A 6000-nucleotide genomic window follows, 5' to 3' on the forward strand; every position below is an offset into this window, starting at 1 on the left:
TCATCAATATTTGCAATACAAAAATTTCTACGAGACAATCTTATCTCATAAGTCAATTATGCAATGCGAATATCCGACCGATTCAAACCTTAAAAAAACGTTATTTTTTTATGTCAAAATTATTATTTTTCAATCCAAATATGGATCGAATCAACCAGGGGCGGAGCCACCCCAAAGGTTGGGATGGGCTCCAGCCCAGGGTCAATTTTTTTTTAAAATTATTAGTTATAATATATGTGTACTCTTAGCCCAGGTTAAATTTTTTAATTAGCCCAATATTTGGTCCAACTTATTTTTTAAAATATATTTGTGAGTTTTGTTTGGTTTGATTTATTAAAAAAAATTCAAAGAAAGAGAAAACAACTCTCTTCCAGTCATGTTTCCTTCCAATTGCTCTAAAAGTTCAATTTTTATCAAGACTTTTGTATTTTCTAAAATTATATTTTGTTATTTTTGAACTGTGATGTGTGCAATTGTGGGTTTCTTGTAAATAATTGTGAAGTGGACTTTTTAAAATGATTTAATCTAACTTTCTATGACATTTTTTTATTTTTTTAATTGGAAAATGGAAATGGTCTGTATTTTCAATTAATTTATTTTTAGGATTTATATATTTAATGTTTCTTCATTTCTTTGATCATAAATGAGGTGTTTTTGAGTAGTTTATGTTTAAATTTTTCATGATGTATTATATTATTTGAGACATCATATTTTTTATTTTGAGTATATTGTAAGGATATCAATTGAATGCGATGGTTTAATATATTATGTATATAAAACTTAATTTTTTTACAACCACCAACATTTTTTCGAAGTCATCTCACTTGTAACATCGATCACATCTTTAGTAGTTTATATTTTTTTTGTCACTATATAATATTTATAGTTATCATTAAATGTTTTGCGAGTGTTCTTTGATTATAAATTATATTTTTAATATATTTTACTTTTTAAATATTTATTTAAATTATTTTAATTTTTTCATGGAATCAGTCAGCCCAGGGTGAAATTTTTTTTTGACTACGCCCCTGGAATCAACTCGTTTTATAGATATAGATTTGCCAAATCGTATCACCGAAGACCAACTCTACCAGCAACTATTCAAGTTAACATTGCGTGTGCGTGCAAATATTCATAAGTTAACACAATGCACGCGTGTAAATTACATAATATTTAGGTCATGATTGATATATTAGAATAAAATAAAGTTGGAATAAAACCAACTTCGGAATGAAATGGTAGCCTTGTTTTAGTTAGAGACGTCAAAATGGGTCAGACTCGTCTGGCTAACCCGTCCCATCATGAAAAATTGACGGGTTGGGTTATGGTTTTACTGGCCCGTAGACGGGCCTAAGTGGGCCAACCCAAACGGGCCACGGGTTGAGGGGGAGGGGCGAGCTGGCCTGCCAGTTTTAAAAAAATAAAATTTTCATTTTTTTTCGATTATGAACATAAAAACACTTATATTCAAACAATGTTTTTTTTTAAAAAAAAATTAACTAATATTTGATGTATTATTAATATCTTACATTATTATTATGATTTTTATGGTTAAATAACTATTTATATTATTCATATCATTTGGGTATGTAATTTTTTATACAAAATATAATAGTTAATATCAAAATTTTATATGATTTGGTTGATTGTGACATTTATTTTTAGTTATTGTGTAACATTAATGATATGATTTTTAATCTCAAATACTAATGATGTTTTTTGAATTTTTGTGTTATTTTTATGTTTAAAAAAATTGACGGGTTGGTTCGCCAAGCATGCAACCCGCGATGGCGCAGTCGGGCAAGGTGGGTTGGGGTTTTTATGGCTTGTTTGGAGGCGGGCCTAAACGAGACGTGGGTCAGGGTGGGTTGGGGTTTGATAGTATATTTTGAGGCGGACCTAAACGAGCCGCGGGGCAGGTTGGGGCGGTGCAACCCATCTAACAACTCTAATTACAATCAAATTATTGATATCAGAAAAATGAAATATAAATGAAATGTAATTATTTTTAATTATCAAATAATTTCTTATCTAAAATTCAAAAAAAATAACGACTAAATATGTTGTAATTATTACTATTATTATTAATTATTAAATAATTAAATTTATAGATATTAATTATTATACAATTACCGTTATCATGATAAAACTAATATAACTATTAATATTAATTTTATTATTATAATTTATTTTTTAAAAAATAATTCTCTTTCAATGAAATATTATAATTATTATTTAACCATTTTATTTTTTATTTTTGTATTATTGTTACGTGATTATTAATTTTAATTACTAATATTATTATGGAAGTGTTATTTACACTCCAAAAAATGTTAATCACACTCCACTTCATCTATTTATTTTTTAGATTGACATTATTAGCCTTGCATATTCTTTCCTAATTTTGTGTTCAAAATCTATCATTTTAAAATTTACACACTTTCCTATTTGTTTCTTTTTTTAATGACAAAAAATTATATTTAATATAAACTACAAATACAACTTTTCATATAAAATAAATTTTTTAATGAAACTAATTTTCAAATTACAAAATATTTTATATCATAAATTATCTTTAAATATCATCGTATTATTGTGAAATGTTTAGTTTGAAAATATCTAAAATAAGTTATGTCACTAATTTTTCTTTTTTAAAAAATATGTCACCAAAATGATTATACTCACGAACTAATATTATTATTTCTTATTATAATCACGAACTAATATTATTATTTCTGGATGATATTATATTATATTATATTCAAATGTATAATAATAAATAATAATATTTTAATTAACATGATAATATTTTTTTTATTAAATATGTTAGATTTTGTGATATTTGTTTTTAATATATATTATAAAATTAATATAATTATGTGTAAGAATGTTGCTTGATTTGATTACCAATTAAATCAAATGAGTTTAATTTAAATTTTGAATAAAAAAATATTTTCATTTAGAACTTTATCAAAACTTTTGATCCATTTTGAAATTTTTAATGAATTGAAAAGAAATAAAAAAAAATTAATTTTAAAATAAAAAATAAAAAAATTAGATAATTGAATCTTGCTAATTATAAGTATATTTTTATTTTGATGATTAATTTGATTAATTATATGAAATTTCGGTAAAACATGAGATATAAATATAAACATATTAAAAATTTAAACTTAAAGTGAAATCGTATAAAATATAATCACATGTACTACTAAATTAAAATATCAAAAGATTTTTTTATAATAATAAGACTAATAGTTAATATGGGAAAATATAAGTTTAGATTTTGAAGGATAAATCAAAGTTTTGTATGTAAAAAACTATTTGTATATAAAGAAAGATATATGTGAGAGTATGTTTGTCAACTATAATGGAATAAAAATGTGAAATTGAGTGTTATTAACACTTTTTGGGGTGTAAATAACACTCCTCATATTATTATCATTATTTTGGTATTTATAAATGATAGTGATCTGTGTGATAATTAATACTAGCGTATCGAATAATCATTATTTTATTTTTTTAATTAATTTTTGTTTTCTAAATATTCGTAATTAAATTATAAAATAAAAATATTTGTAAAAAAAGGTAAATAAAAATTTAGAAAACAAAAAAAACTAATTAAGGGTATTATTGGCATATTAAAAAAAGCCTCACCAAAAGTTAATTATTATTCACCCCTCTCCCTTAATTAATAGTATAGATTATTATTTTCATTATTATTATTTTATATATTTTAAATTTTATAATAATAATAATAATAAAATTTTATTATTATTATTAAGATATAAATTTATATTTGTTAAGCTAATAATGAAAATATTTTATAAATATGAGAGGTTTAGGACCGGGAATGATTATTCTCATCAAATAAATGGAATGACTATTTTCATAATATTTGAATGGGCATTCTCATCATACAAATATTGGTGTAGAAAATGTGATGAAAATGCGCATTTTATTTTTGCCAACAAATGTGGTGATATATCACTGTCTTAAAAATTTCCAAATTTTAACTACATGGCGCCGCCCGATCAACTTTCACTTCAATTTAATGTGAAACTGTTTAGAACAAATTGTGATATTTCATCATAGAATGTTAAAAATAATATTTTGATGTCGGTGTGGAAATTGATGTAGCACGTAAGAATTAAACTGATTTTGTTACATTTGGCTGAAATTTTCAAGCTTATTGAATTTGTTTCTTGACCTTATTGAGACTTTAAATTTTCGAGTTGAGTTATATAAATTTATTTTAATAGATAATATTTTCCAAGCCAGTGTTTTTGGGGTTCGTTTACATGTTACTGGCACCAGGCTTCCTTTGACTGGGCTTCTAAAGTTGTTTATCTTGGGCTGCATAGCCTTTAACGTATGAGGTAAGTGTTGGACCCAAAAAATATTCAGATTGAAAATGAAATTTAAAAACAACGTAATTCATCACGGTGGGCTCGCAATCGGATGAGGTTCTTCGTTTATTATTATATATGGTTGCGCCAAAATTTCCTAGTTTTTCTTCTTTTTTTTTTTAAAAAAAAGGGAACAAACAAACAAATTGAATTTTGAATATTTATTTTCCTCCCAAAAGTTAATTTATCTTTAGTTTTCAATATAAAATTATTTTATGAATGGTTTTTCTTTCTCCCCAGAAAACAGTACAAATTAATTACAAAATTATTTCAAGTTCAGCTCGAGCTGAACAATCAGAGTCCAAACAAAACTAAAGTCTCGGGTGTTAATTTGAATTTGGCTCGGAATTCTATTTTCTATAATAAGAACAAATATTTGGTATCGCTTAAAATTTTTAAATATGTGATGGTCCAAGATTGGAAACGAGCAACCCGTATAATAAATTTGAGTGTCAATCGGGTCACACGCAAAATATGGGTCCACTAACATTGGATTATTTTATTTTTTTTGAAACTAGAACTTTCATATTATATATATATATATATATATATATATATATATATATATATATATATATATATTAACCATCAAAAGAGGCATCAGCATTTATTTTATTGACTAAACAATTGAAAACATTACTTATGGTGACAAAATAAATGTTGTAAAAAATCAATTAAAAAATTAGTAAAGAAAATTTGGTTTAAAAAAAAATGCACATCTAAACTAGAGCTCACACAATTCATGTACGTCCTTCGTTCCGATTATATAAGCTACCTTTTCTTTTTGTTTATTTCAAATATATAGGTTGCATTATTAGTAATTTTTTTTATAGTATTTTGCTAATATATTTCTATTAATTATATCTTAAAAATTTTGTAATTATTTTTTGAATCTATTAAATAGAGATAAAATGAGAATTTTATATATAATTAACGTTTTAATGATTTTTTAATCTGTACGGCGAATAAAAATATCAGGACTACCGGGATGAGGGAGTATATATTTTCTATGTTAACGATGTTTTTTTAAGGTATTTAACAATGTATTTGATTACAATGAATATAGGTAGGATTAAAAACAGAATCCATTTACGACAAAAGAAAAGACATTAATTTGGAGCATCTTAGGCTTAGGCAGATGCAAATTAAGACTTTTATCCATATTCTATTTAATGTTGATTATTTGGGAATTTTTTTTTAAAGATACCATCGCCAATTTTAGTCTGCGTCATCATGACGTCTGAACCATATTCCCATCTTTTAGATTCTTACAAACCATTTGCTCTTTTCTTATCTTAAATTATCATTTCACTGTGCATATTTTTTAAAATTAACTTTTAATTTTCTCGATTAGTACAACTGCGTAGTTGGGAAAATATATAGTACTAAATTTCTTGTATAATCTTTTTTGGTCAATCAATGTATATTGTGGATGAAATAAAATTATAGACATAATTACAACGCTTGATATTAAAATCAACGATGAATAATCATTAATGAAGTATAATATGTCTGCATATGTTGGATTTTTGGGGAGATTCCTTCTGCTTCTTTCGAAGTAGCAATGACCAATGTTTGTCTTTTTTGTGTT

This window comes from Henckelia pumila, chromosome 1 (assembly GCF_033568475.1).
Source record: "Henckelia pumila isolate YLH828 chromosome 1, ASM3356847v2, whole genome shotgun sequence".
NCBI classification, from domain to species: domain Eukaryota; kingdom Viridiplantae; phylum Streptophyta; class Magnoliopsida; order Lamiales; family Gesneriaceae; genus Henckelia; species Henckelia pumila.